At 41.4% G+C, this 14,387-nt stretch overlaps 1 protein-coding gene across 1 annotated transcript in view; it reads right to left on the bottom strand.

Annotated features, from left to right (window-relative positions):
- The window catches only part of synpo (synaptopodin), a 106,400-nt gene extending 93,046 nt beyond the window's left edge, over positions 1 to 13,354 (bottom strand). The window contains exon 1 of the mRNA XM_088343482.1: positions 13,244 to 13,354. The gene's annotated coding sequence lies outside the window, so the exon portion shown is untranslated. The remainder of the gene's footprint in view (positions 1 to 13,243) is intronic.
- Positions 13,355 to 14,387: the final 1,033 nt, after the last annotated feature.

Below are 14,387 nucleotides of genomic sequence, written 5' to 3'. Positions count from 1 at the left end.
GGAGGAAACCGGAGTGCCCGGAGGAAACCTACACAAGCACGGGGAGAACATACAAACTCCGCACAGGAAGTCCGGTAGCTGGATTTGAACCCACACAGGAGGTTCCCAAGACCTTAGAACTGTGCCACACACGCGCTAACCACTCCCTTTAAAAGTAAGGTGCATTATTTGAGGTGCCCTTACAGTTAAATATTTTCTCTACTAAGTATGTCTTAGCATTCACTGCACAACTGAGTTCAAAGAGCCCCTAGGCTTTATTTTCCATTGCGCCTATCTGCTTTTATCTTACTTTTATAAGGCTTGTTCAGGACGGAACAAACCCCCAAAAGATTTTTTTCGAACGCGTCTAGGAAATGCACGCTAATCGTGTTAATCTGCCACCATCTCCTGGCTCAGACTCATGATTGCAGCTTTAAGTTTTCAAATGCCGAATCCACCTAAAATGGTGTAACACATAATTTACGTGCATTTCTATGACGGGCTTGAATAAACTCTTCTTTTTTCATCTTTTGGGGGGTTTGTTCCGCCGCTTTAACGCTGGGGTGCAGCTGTGCAATCATCACTAAATATGGGCAGAGACATATTTCACCATTACAACATTAGCAAGCTAACGGGACTTTTTGTACCTTGTTTTTAGTTTCACAGTGACCTTATAAGGGTAACGGCTGAGGCCATTGTCTCAATAAACAGCAACAAGAGAAAGAAGTCTGTGAGGGAGTAAGGACAGCAAAGAAAACATTTATGACTTAATTAACTCTAATGGTGAAATCAGATCTCATGATGTTAATTTATGTTCTGAAATAATTATTTTAATTTAAATGTATTTTTAATGCAACCCTAGTTCTTACTGTAGTTTTATTTCCATGCACCTTATAGTACAGTGTGCCTTATATATGAAAATATACCACAAAAAACTGTTTGCGCCGTACAGTATGTGCCCCCCTCAGATTTCATCATAATGTTTAATTAAACATCGCTTTGACACAATGAAAGGTAGTCTGCGTAAAGCTTATACAGTGCATCCGGAAAGTATTCACAGCGCTTCACTTTTTCCACATTTTGTTATGTTACAGCCTCATTCCAAAATTCTACACAAAATACTCCATTATGACGATGTGAAAACGTTTTTTTTTTACTTTTTTTGAATTGATTAAAAATAGAAAATTAAGAAATCACATTTACATAAGGATTCACAGCCTTTGCTTAATACTTTGTTGATCCACTTTTGGCAGCAAATACAGCCTCAAGTCTTTTTGAATATGATCCCACAAGTTTAGCACACCTATCTTTAGGCAGTTTTGCCCATTCTTCTTTGCAATAAGTCTCAAGCTCAATCATGTCGGATGGGAGACGTTTGTGCACAGCCATTTTCAGATCTCTCCAGTGATGTTCGATCGGATTCAAGTCTGGACTCTGGCTGGGCCACTCCAGGACATTCACGGAGTGGTTCTGAAGCCAATCTTTTGAGATCTTGGCTGTGTGCTGTGGGTCATTGTCCTGCTGAAAAATGAACCTTCGCCCCAGCCTGAGGTCAAGAGCCCTCTGGAGCAGGTTTTCATCCAGGATATCTCTATATATTGCTGCATTCATTTTTCCTTCTATCCTGACTAGTCTGCCAGTTCCTGCTGCTGAAAAACATCCCCACAGCATGATGCTGCCACCACCATGCTTCACTGTAGGGATGCTATTGGCCTGGTGATGAGCGGTGCCTGGTTTCCTCCAAACATGGCGCCTGGCATTCACACCAAAGAGTTCAATCTTTGTCTCATCAGACCAGAGAATTTTGTTTTTCATGGTCTGAGAGTCATTCAGGTGCTTTTTGGCAAATTCCAGACGGGCTTCCATGTTCCTTTTACACCTTATCGTGGTGGGGCACTTTGCGCGTTTCCATGACCCCTAGAGCTATGTCGAGGGAGTCTCGTACTCCTGGTAGGGTTACCCAAGCCGAACAGGTCGAAGGGTAGAGTCCAGACTAAGAGTGATCCCAAAAGCTGGTGGCGGCACGCTTTGAGGCGGTTTCCTACAGACCTGGATCCCGGCAGCCGCCTGCAGTTGTAGAAAGATGCCGGTCGTCTAGGGTCTCCCTTGCCACTGGAACCATCTTCTTTACAATCAAGATAGTGGAATTGGGGAAAGCGCACCCCTTACTTCACTTTAAAAACCATCATTGCGCAGGTATACTCTTTTACCTGAGTCTCCGACCACAATCGAGGATCGGACTGTTCAAACATCAGCAGACTCACAAATAAAAGAAGATGGTCATCATCGAATCGATGGACAACCCCAACTAAGGAGTGGCTTTCGTCTGGCCACTCTACCATACAGGCCTGATTGGTGGATTGCTGCAGAGATGGTTGTCCTTCTGGGAGGCTCTCCTCTCTCCACAGAGGAACGCTGGAGCTCTGACAGAGTGACCATCGGGTTCTTGGTCACCTCCCTGACTAAGGCCCTTCTTCCCCGATCGCTCAGTTTAGAAGGCCGGCCGGCTCTAGGAAGAGTCCTGGTGGTTCCAAATGTCTTCCATTTACGAATAATGGAGGCCACTGTGCTCATTGGGACCTTCAAAGCAGCAGAAATTTTTCTGTATCCTTCCCCAGATTTGTGCCTCAAGACAATCCTGTCTCACAGGTCTACAGACAGTTCTTTTGACTTCATGCTTGGTGTTTGTGCTCTGACATGCACACTCAACTGTGGGACCTTGTATAGACAGGTGTGCCTTTCCAAATCATGTCCAATCAACTGAATTTACTGCAGGTGGACTCCAATTAAGCTGTAGAAAGATCTCAAGGATGATCAGTGGAAAAAAGATGCACCTGAGCTCAATTTTGAGTTTCATGGCAAAGGCTGTGAATACTTATGTAAATGTGATTTCTTAGTTTTCTATTTTTAATTAATTCAAAAAAAGTTAAAAAAAAAACGTTTTCACATTGTCATAATGGAGTATTTTGTGTAGAATTTTGAGATAAAAGATTAAATTAATACAATTTGGAATGAGGCTGTAACATAACAAAATGTGGAAAAAGTGAAGCGCTGTGAATACTTTCCGGATGCACTGTATAGCTTATAAAGCGAGCGGCAGCCTTTCCAGCAGCTCCCTCTTGTTTCGCTCTTTTTGTGATTTATTGTTCTAAATGTCTGCTTCTATCTTCTGTGTTTTTCGTCCCGTTTGACAACTACACTTTGGATTACTTTCTATCCTATCGTTATGGGTTTTAACGCACAAAAATGCATTTATTCGAGGAATCAACTCCTTGCCCTGAGTAATTCTTGTGCCGGCGTGATGTGGGGCCCTATTGTGGATGCAGAGCCGGAGCTAAGGCTAAACGGCTAGCGGCAACATTAGCCTTCGGTACCATCCGTAATCATGGTAAATGTGAACTCTCTACCAAATAAGACCGACGAACTGACTGCGTTGGTGAAAAACATCAAAGCGTACAGGAGTGCAGTTTGCTGTGTTTTACGGAAACGTGGCTCACGTCTAGCATCCCGGACGCTAACGTGGAGCTACCCGGCTTCAGCGCTGTTAGGACAGACAGAGACACAAAAGCCTGCAGGATGCAGATAGGACGTGGACTCGCTATCTACGTGAACACGAGGTTGTGTAACCCTGGGCACAAAGATTTCCATCTGCTGAAGGGACGTTGAACTTTTGGCCTAGCGTGTGACCTCATCCACTCCGCTGTTGCTAAACTACAACACAGCACCCCGAGGCCGTCCTGTTAATCTGTTAATAAACAACAAAAGGATACTGCTGGAAGATGAACAAAGTATCTATCTATCTATCCAAATGTATCCCCGCCCCCCCAAAAACTCAAAATGTAGCCTTTAGAAGCTAAACCCGTGGTAACAAAAGTGAGTACACCCTTTAGTAAACGTTCTTTAAGTTAAATAATTTGTGCGGCCACCATGATTTTGCAGAACCACTTTAATCCTCCTGGCCATGGATTTCACCAGAGCCTCACAAATTGCCACTGCAACACTCTTCCACTCTTCCATGACAACATGAAGGAGCTGGGGGGATAATCGAGATCTTGTGCTTCGCCACCTTCCGATTGATACTGCCCCAAAGATGTTCTTTTGGAATTAGATCTGGAGGCATGCTTGGCCAGTCCATCCCCTTATCCATTAGCCCCTTCAGAAAAGCATTGGTCATCTTAGAGGTGTATTTGGGGTCATTGTCAGGCTGGAACATTGCCCCACGACCCAGTTTCTGGAGGTAGGCGATCATTCTCTGCACCAGTATTTCATAGTACATGCTTGAGTTCATGTTTTCCTCAATGACATGCAAGTCCCCAATTCCAGTTGCACTCATGCAGCCCCAAACCATGACATTCCCAACAATATGCTTGTCTCTAATGTTTGCCGCCACACATGCTTCACACCATCTGAGCCAAGTTAATTCATCTTTGTCTCATCAAATAATAGATATCTTTTCAGTAAGCCATGGCCTTTCGTAACATACTTATTTTTATTATGTCAAAATGATGCTTCTTCAGTTATGTTCTAATAAACATTATCCTAAAATCTCTGCAGAAATGTAAGGGGTGTATTTACTTTTGTGATATACTGTTAATCCGGTGCACCATATAGTGTGGAAAATACGATAAGTTAAATCGGGCTAGATTTTATCCCAAATTCTTCTCGAGTGAGGTCTACCACTGGAACCTACCAAAGTATGTGAAATAAGCAATCATGGAAACAGGATAAAAACTAAAACAAGGGCTTTGGTAGAGGACAGTTCAGTCACCATCATTGCAATTAAGTTATTTCTCAAATGAGAGTACTGGTCTTGAGGAATGCCAGAAATGTTTTAAATGAAACAATAGTAATTGGATAAATTAACAACCATATATTGAGCTGTCACATTTATGACTTGTTTACTACTCCAATGTAGTCGATTATAGCCTTAAATCTGGAGCCAGATGCTCGTTTTCATTCCTGGGGATGTTCTACTAGGCTTCTACTGCAACTGTCTTCGGTTCCCGCTTTTTCTCTGTGATTTCCCTTCAGTTTTATTTTTAGGTAATAGAATGTCCTTCGTAAGATGCTTTGGGCCATTGTCCAGCTCACTTCTCAATGATGTAGCGGGTTATTGAGCGGTAAATTGCCTGTAAGACAGTCGGAATCCATCAGCAATTTAAAGGGAATGAGTTCCAGTTCTACACTTGTGATGCAGCCCAAATGTACCTGTCATAATTGACACCAAAATATTTGGTATAAAAGTCTATCTTAGGATGAAAAAACATACATAAATTGCACTTGCACAATGGATGTGGTAAAATATTCCAAAAGGCTATGCTACTTTTTGGCCCTGAGGACGTAGAAGACCTTAGTTGCCTAGGTGAAAAGGAAACATGAGTTTTGGGCAAGGTAGATGATGTTAGCTGGCAAAATAAGCTTGTTTTTCATGTAGAAGGAATTATTGCTTCAGAGCAGATACGGAAGATTACGCTAACGCGAACGTACGATTAGCCTGGGTTACATTTATGTTATTTGTGTCTTAAAGGTAAACAAAGGTAAACATTCAGGGTGTTGGAACAGATTAAAACGATTTACATTATATGTAATGGGAAAAATGATTTCTGTGTTTGAACAAATCGCTTTTCGAACAGGGTTCTGGAACGGATTATGGTGGAGAACCGGGGTTCCACTGTATATTTTATATAGCTCTTTTCAGGCAATAACTGCAACTCCAAGTGTTTGTTGTCAGTGTAAAACAGTGGTTCTCCAATAGTGGGGCGTGTTAAGGGGGCGCTTCATTTTTTTTTTACTGTGATAGAATAAACTGCAATTGTGCACCCCCACTACTCTAGGGGGCCGTAGCGTTCTCATTGGCAGAGTGTGCGCTTATGGTGAAGAAGCTTTGTTTACATTTAGCTTTAGCGCTCTCACTGAGTGTGAAGTGTTGACACAAAGTGTAGCGGACCCTCAAGTTAAACTTCGGAAACGATATTTAACAGAAATGAGAAAAATGGCGGAGTTGACGGAGATAGAGAGAAATGAACGTCTCCCGAAAGCCAATGAAATATGACGAAGCGTGACTATGAACGAGGAAAAGATCAGTGTCCTTATTGTGACTAAAAATGTTGGCAGCAGAGGGAATGAAGCCAAAAAACTTTGCCATTCATTTCACGCTGAGCCGCTTTAGGTTTTTTATCTCTTTTCTTTTTTATGTGATGATCCAATGCGTAGATTCAGCACAGATTACCACTTGTGAGGCCCCCTTCTCAAGGTTTATTTTTTTCTTCACGCTGGGGTTTTGAGTTTTTCCTTGCCCGCATGCCGGTTTCAGATCAGGGGATGGTGTAAATGGGGCCTGTGCAGTCCTTTGAGACATTTAGGGATTAAGGGCGTCACAGATAAATGTGACTTGACTTGATACAACACATACCTAGGTGAACAATATCGCGCAGTCACTGTTTTGTCCCTGCCAATATTATGTGATCACTTCAAAAAATGATCGATTAAAGCAGAAAGGGTTAAAACCAGTTCTCTCCTCAAGCGCTGAGGCACAGCACAAATGCCTTTCCTATATTTCACGAGAGCCTCGTGCTTTTTTTGTGGTTTGATCCACAACAATGCCCAACAATCATTTCGGACCCTTACTTCAGTAAACCTGCAAACGTTGTTGGCATCATATACAGACGAGGCCCTACTTACGAACAATTGTTTGTAAGTTGAATTTGTTCATAAGTTGAAAATATGAAGTGAAAGTGAAATGATCTGCATTTATATAGCGCCTTTCAAGTCAAGACTTCCCAAAGCGCTTTACAGTGTGCTTCACATTTCCCAATAGCGGCCGTATAGCCATGTAAGGCGCTAACCTGCTTATTGGGGGTATTAGAGGTTCAGTGTCTTACCCAAGGACACTTCGAAATGTAACACGGAGGAGCCGGGATTCGAAATGCGATATCAAGACGAGCGCTCTACCTCCTATAGCCCAAAGTGCTATATTGTGTATGTTTAAGGTTTATATAAGTATGCTTAAGGCTTGTACAAGTAACCTATATTGTTCTGTACTGAAAAATAAATTTTTAATAAAGTTAAGTTTAACCTACTTTTAGAAGATGGGCTTCAAGAGTTAGGCGACTTCCTCCTCCGTGGTCGAAAGTGGCCAACAAAAAGCAATCCAACCATTTTCTCAACCGCATCAGGCTTTCTTATTCCACTTTCAAAAGAAACGGCTCACCTCTTCTTTACACTTTACACCAACCGTATTGGATGGATGCACGAGATATTAAAGAATTAAAGTGTCAAAGTTCTTAGCGCGCTGGAGGTACAGTATAGAATGTTTACACATGAACTAGGAACTTTGGGGTGGATGCTGGGTGAGCTCTCACAGCGCTACCACACGCCGCTAGCGGCAGAAAGAAGCACTACAATAATGCCCTGTACTCGGAAATAGGTGCACAACACAAAATCTAACTTAAAGCAATGTCCGGATATTTTTCGACATCCCGAAAAAAAAGGCCTGTAATTGAGAAGGAGCTTAGATTTGGTATGCGCTGCTTCAAACCCTGCCTCAAAAAGTAGAGTATGTACTGAAAATTTGGCTCGTTTTTAGCCATTAATCCACACATCATTTATTAAAAACAATCTGCAGCCATGAGGTTTTAATATCCAAAGAGGAGGCATGGCAGAAAATAATTGAGCGCGCCCTACTGTTTTAATAGAAAATAAGCCCCATTTTCTGCATAGAAGACGTTTGTTTTGAGTGTATGAGAAAACTTGAACGCCGAAATAACAAAATATCCTTATTGTTTTCAACAAAGAGGAAGAAGTGTTTGTTTTTACTAGATTAAGCTTGTTTTCAGCCAAGAAAATGTTTTTTACTTGATAAGAAAAAGTTAGCTTCTTCATGCTAGTTTCTAGCATGCTAAAAGTACTAAGTATCCCGATGGTTTTCACCATAGAGGAAGAAGATGTTTGTTTTCAGAATAGAAGATGAAGCTGGTTTTGAACCTTTGGGACACTTGTTTTCAGCATATAATGAGAAAATGCTAGTTTTTAGCGCACTAAAAACACAAAGTAACCCGAATTGCGAATAATTGGTTTCTGTCTTGTAGACTGATTTATTTCACCTGTGCCCGCTCGTTTGGCACCAGCTGATGCTGGCTACCTGATTGGTTCCCCGTCCTACTTAAGCTCAGTCCTTTCACTTGCCTGCTGTTAGTCCGTCAGCGAACCTCTGTTTTCACAAGGCAAGCATTTTGACTCTGACTCCTGTCACTACCGTTTTTTCACTCGCTTTCCACCTGTCCGTTCCTGATTTCTCCGTTTGTCTCCTGGCTAACGACTCGTTTTTTGACCCCGACCACGTTCTGCTCTCCTGTCCCAGCTAACGACCTGTTTTTCTGTCTACTACACTACGATCTCCCGCTCCAGAAGATCCACTTCCGCATTCGGAACATGCTCCGATCCCATGAGCAGCTTGCCTCCTGTGTCCAGCGAGCACCGGATCGCTGGCGCTGCCTTTTCTCGATATTTCAATAAACTTGTGACTAACGCTACGCATCTGGGTCCTGCTTTTGTTCTCGTCGTGACAGTTTTCAACTCTTGGCAATGCCGATACTGCCAACAACTTCACTAATGAAAAGAAACAGTCAGGTGCATCAATTTTGGCACATGGACAATATTTTTAACTGTGTGTTTCAAAACATAACATATTTTCATAAAAGCCAAATATTATTTTCAATGCACTGAGGGCAGCACGGCTAGCGCGTCCGCGGCATAGTTATGGGGTCATGGGATCAAAGCCAGCTATCAGCCTTCATGTGTGGAGTTTGCATGTTCTCCCCGTACTTGTGTAGGTTTCCTCCGGGCACTCTGGTTTCCCCCAAAAAACATACATGTCAGGTTAATTGGCTGGTCCAAAATTGTCCCTAGGTGTGAATAAGCGACTGAGTTGTCTAGGATGGGCTCCAGCACCCCCGCGACCCTATTGAGGATAAGCAGTGCAGATAATAATCAATGCACTGCATGTTTTCCCCTGGTTGTCATGAAAGTGATTCATGAAGATGCCTTATATTTTCTGGTTTATCCAGGTGCCAAAAACATCTCAATATAATTTTAAGATAAGGTAAACCCCACACCCTCCACTGAATAAATATGAAATATGTTGATTCGAATTTGACACGATCCAAAATCAACACTTAATACAATGGAGTGATTAAGTATGGGAGGCGACAGATGACCGAGGTGGAGCGGGCCGACACAAGGGTGTGAGGGTACGAACGAGCAATGCGAAGCAAGGAGATGAATGACAGTGTCGTGTTTTGGCAGAAGGAGAACGGCAAAATTGGGTTGGACGCTTTCCCCGAGTTACATCCTGGCCACTGCAGGGCCGGCGGCCATTAACAGGAGGATGCTTGTCCGATAACCTCAACAACACCCTTTCCTCTTCCTCCGGATCACAAAGTGACATCGAGTGCACACTTCACTCGGGAAATTCAAAAACAATTGAGGCCCTTCCATCCTTTTATAAAATTCCAGTGCGATGAAATGAGGTTATATAATATTTTACTTGTAGAACCAGCTTGGAATATTCTTAAAAGTGAACCCAAATTTTTACAAGATGACAAAATGATATAAAGATTTCTCCTCCCTCGGTTTTTTGGCAGAACTACAGGGGAGGGGGAGTAGTTTAAGAAAGAAATGAGAAAAAAGATGGCTATTATTTTTTATTTCATAACATTTATGTTATAAAAATAAGATAAAAACATTAGGATGGGTAGGTAGTGGTAGTATACTGGTCTAAATTGTATTATACATCAGAAAAAATATACAATGAGATTAGCAGGAACATTGTCCAGAATTAAGAATCAAGAAATATATTAAGTGTCATGATTACTGATGTGACTCAGCTGTGCCGGCTCATTTGGCGCCACCCACCTTGGGTTCTGATTGGCTCCCTGTCAGTATTTGAACCCAGGCCTGTCTGTCCCCTGTTGTCAGTCCATCTGCGAACCTCAGTTAACACTAGGCAAGCCTTTCCCACCTGTCCCGTTTTTTGCTCCCGTCTGTCCCCGGCTTTGACCCGTTTTTTATCTTGATCACGTCGACTCTCCCGTCCAGGCATTCGACCTTTTTTTGTCCCCGACCACGTCCTCTCTCCTATTCTGGCTTACGGCTTGATTCCGACCCCAGTTTTGCTCTACTGACCCGTTTTTCCTTCTTTGACACCGCCATCGCTTGCTACGGAAGATACACTTCCGTGTTCGGATCACAATCCGAGTACGAGAGCGACTTGCTTCCCGCGCCCAGCACACACCGGATCGTGCACGCAGCCCTTTCTCTGTCTTCCAATAAAACATGTGAGAAACGTAAAGCAATTGGGTCCCGTTTCCGTTCTAGTCTTGACATTAAGAATATAAAGAAACTGTTTATTTACCTTAGTCTTCGTTTTGACAATGAGTTTGTCAATGTAGATACAAATATTAATAATAATAAAATATTATAGTAGTAATAACAATAAGAAAAGTCCTATTTGTGTCTGTTTTTAAGGTGTATAGACGATCAAAAATAAATGTCAACTCCCTCGCAGAAAAAAACAAGTTGTTTTTTAAAATACTTGTTCTCATTTTACTACAGACGCTGCCCTACTTACGAAAGAGATACGTTCCGGATGATGGTTCGTAAGTTGGATTTGTTAGTAAGTTGCTTCAGTGCTATATTTTCTATGTTTGAGGCTTATATAAGTATGTTTAAGGCTTGTATACGTAACCTGTATTGTTTCGTACTAAAAAATAAACATTTCATAAAATAATATGCTCTAAAAAGAGAAATAAAGTGAAGTTTAACTCACTTGTGGAAGATGGGCGTCAAGAGTTAGGCGACTTCCTTCTCCATGGTAAAAAGTGGCTGGAAAAAAAGCGATCCGACCATTATCTCAACCGCATCAAGCCTTCTTATTCCACTTTTATTTCAAATGAAGCGGCTCGCCTCTTCTTTACACTTTACAGCAACCATATTGAATAGATGCACGAGACACTAAAAATTCACACACAAACTAGGAAGTAAAAGCTGTATTTCTTCTTCGGGGTGGATGCTGGGTGACCTCTCACAGCGCCACACGCTGATAGCAGCGGAAAAAAGCACTACAGTAGTGTCCTGTACTTGGAAAAAGGTGCACACAATACAAAATCTGACTTACAGCAATGTCCGGATATTTTTCGACATCCCGAAAAAAATGTTCGTATCTACCGTTTTTCGTAACTCGAATGGTCGTAAGTCGGTAGCGTCTGTACAGTTCTAATTAATAATTTTAAATTCTTTAGTAAAATAACATATATGTATTTTTTAAATTTTATTTTCTCTAATGTTTTTTTTCCCCACGGTCTGACTAATAAAGACTATGTTTGCATATTTTAAAGGAACACTGAGTATTATTCTGCCCCTCCTAGTAGTGAAAATATTTTCAACCATCAAAAAAACCCAACATTATCGATTCGAAAAATAAGAAAAAATACATAAATGATCATATTATTGTGCACTTTCAAAAAGATACTATATAATAAGTCCCTCATTCTTTTCATACAATTCCAGAGCAATGAAATAAGGTCATATAAAGCTGTACTCGTAGAGCCAGCATGAAATATTCTGAAGAGCTTTCCCAAAGTCTGAAGATGTTAAACTTTTTACAAGAATGATGTGAAGATTACGAGCGATGTTTTACGGAGTGAGATGAGCCTCCGCTCTTGGGGCATCTGCACAGAGAAAGAAATGAGAAAAAAGGAGCTATCATTTTTATTTCTTTTTAACCTTTGTGAGTCACTTGACAGCAACGATAAACTGACGAGACTGAAGAACAAATAGTGAACTAACCGAGAAGGCAACGTAGATTTGGAGTGTTTGTAAGGAGCCTGATGATATAGAGTCAAGAGAACGTGTGGAAACAAAAACCGTCGGCAAGACAAATATGTCTATTGTAACTAAAGACACAGATCATGGCTTTTTCCCCCGACGATGAAAGTTTCAGGCCCGGAGGAAACCTACACAGGCAAGGGGAGTCAAGTCATGTTTATTTCTATAGCCCTTAATCACAGAGAGTCTCAAAGGGCTGCACAGACCACAGATTATTGCAAACCAGACTATTATTACATCATCCCCTAAAACCTACATGAGGGCAAGGAAAAACTCAAAAACCTCAACATGAGGAAATGAAGAAACCTTGAGAAGGGACAGCACATGAGGTAATCCCCTTTCCATGATGACCAGGCTGCAATGGATGTTGCAATAACAAATAATACACAGATATTATCAACATAAAATATAGGTTATTCATATGCTATAGAATAGAAGTGTGTTCTAAGCCTAGATTCAAACAGTTCCACTGAGGTTGCAGATTAAATCTCAGGGGGAAGAGCATTCCACAGCACCAGGGCCCGGATTGAGAACGCTCTCGAACCTGCGGATCCCTTCTTGGCTCTTGGGATCACTAGTAGGCCAGCATTTTCAGAGCGAAGGCTCTGGACCTGAACATAGGGGGGAGATAAAATCTGAAAGATATGAGGGCGCAAGTCCATGCATGAGCTTGTATACTACCAACAGAACCCTAAAATCACATCTTAAGCTAACATCGAGCCAATGCAGATTAGCTAAAATCAGGGTCATGTGATCAAACTTTCTTGTCCTAGTTAAAAGCCTCACTGCAGCATTTTGTACCAGCGGAAGGCTCTTGATTTTGGACTTCGGGAGACCGGAGAGTAGTGCATTACAGTAATCGAGACGGGAAGTAACAAACGTGTGAATTATAATCTCCGCATCCGCCTGAGTCAGCATAGGATGAATTTTAGCAATGTTGCGAAGATGGAAGAAAGCTGTTCTAGTAATATTCTTAAACTGTGTTTGAAAGGACAGATCGGGGTCAAATATGACACCTAAATTTTTACTCTGGGTGATTTTACATTTGTCAATGTTCAGAGCAGTTTTCAAGAACAAGTCACGGCATTTAGATGGACCAATAACTAGCATTTCGGTCTTTTCAGAGATAAGACGCAAGAAGTTGAGTGACATGCAGGCAGGCAGGCCTCCAAATTTCCACAGTTTAGTGTGGCAGATTCCTCCATCGGAAGATATAGTTGAGCAAACATCACACTGGGAGGCCGCAGTAGCTGGACTTGAACCCAGAACCTCCACACCGTGGGGCTGTATACTAACCACCCAGCCGCCATGTCGCCCCCTGATACAGATATTTGGGTTGTTTTTTACCATACAACATAAAATAAGAAAAGTAAATTCATACAATGGATGGAAAAAACAGTCTGGTGTTGAAATGCAGGTAGCTGCTGTGATGCAATAAAGCAATCACGCACTCAGGTGGCCTTTCGGAATTCGATTCTACCTTTTTCGTCCCCGTTGTTTGCCTCTCCTAGAGTAGACGAAAGGTCAAGAAAGGTTCAATGGGCTTCCGTGTGTTATGACAGAAAATAATGGCTTTTTTTTTTGGTTTTACATTTCATAGAGAATAAAAAATCAATAGTCCGTGCGGGGTTGCGACGGCTTTCGAGATCATTTCTGAAGATTTTCTACAAAGGAGTCATACAACATTTTATAAAAACGTATTTGCTTGCAAATCTTTGTTTGTTTGCTATTCATCAAAAACGTTAGGTGCAAACAGCAATCCCAGTTAACAAGCCTTGCATCAAGACAATTGGGACACAAAGTTAAAAAACATTTCAACTATTAAAATAAAAATGACCCTTTTGGGGAAGAAATGCATTTTAAAAGGTTGATAAATAGGCGTTTTTTGGTTTGTTTTCATCAAGGCCCTGTCACTGAAGGGGACAAATAAAAGTTTGAGTGACAGATTATTTACACTTGGGAATAAATCGTGACAACCTTAAAATAATTGAAAAAAACGCCCTTCGGGCTTGGCTGCTTAGCAACACGGAATATCATCAGGTATTGGGGTACGAATAATAGTAAAAATATTGGAGATAAAAAGTCACACCACACGTATTATTTAATAACAAGCTTGACAACAATTATGATCGTACTCAGAATTAAATGTCAGTGGATTCATAAACGGAAATGGAAGTAAGTCAGCAGTGTCGGGCACAGATACACACTTGGTGGTGCAAAAGCTACTGCTTTGATGCAAACTCAAACAATTGTGTTTTAAGGGTTTTTTAAATGTATATTTATTTAACAGTTAACTGAAGTCAATATCGCATAATTGGGTCTTCTGTGTGTATGATTTGACCACTAGATGTCGCTGTACAGAGTTCCCTAGATTTTCACGGTTAATGGGGACCAGAACCACCAGCGAAAAGTGAAAATAGCGGACCTTCATAAAAGCTCTGAAGTGTTAAACTTAGCTCAAGATTACGTCATTACCGACTCCAGGTATTCGATCGTAAAAAATATATATATATATATATATATAT

This window comes from Urocampus carinirostris, chromosome 9, assembly GCF_059441175.1.
Source record: "Urocampus carinirostris isolate Australia breed hairy pipefish chromosome 9, RoL_Ucar_1.0, whole genome shotgun sequence".
NCBI classification, from domain to species: Eukaryota; Metazoa; Chordata; class Actinopteri; order Syngnathiformes; family Syngnathidae; genus Urocampus; species Urocampus carinirostris.
This window is presented reverse-complemented; position numbering and strand designations above follow the sequence as displayed.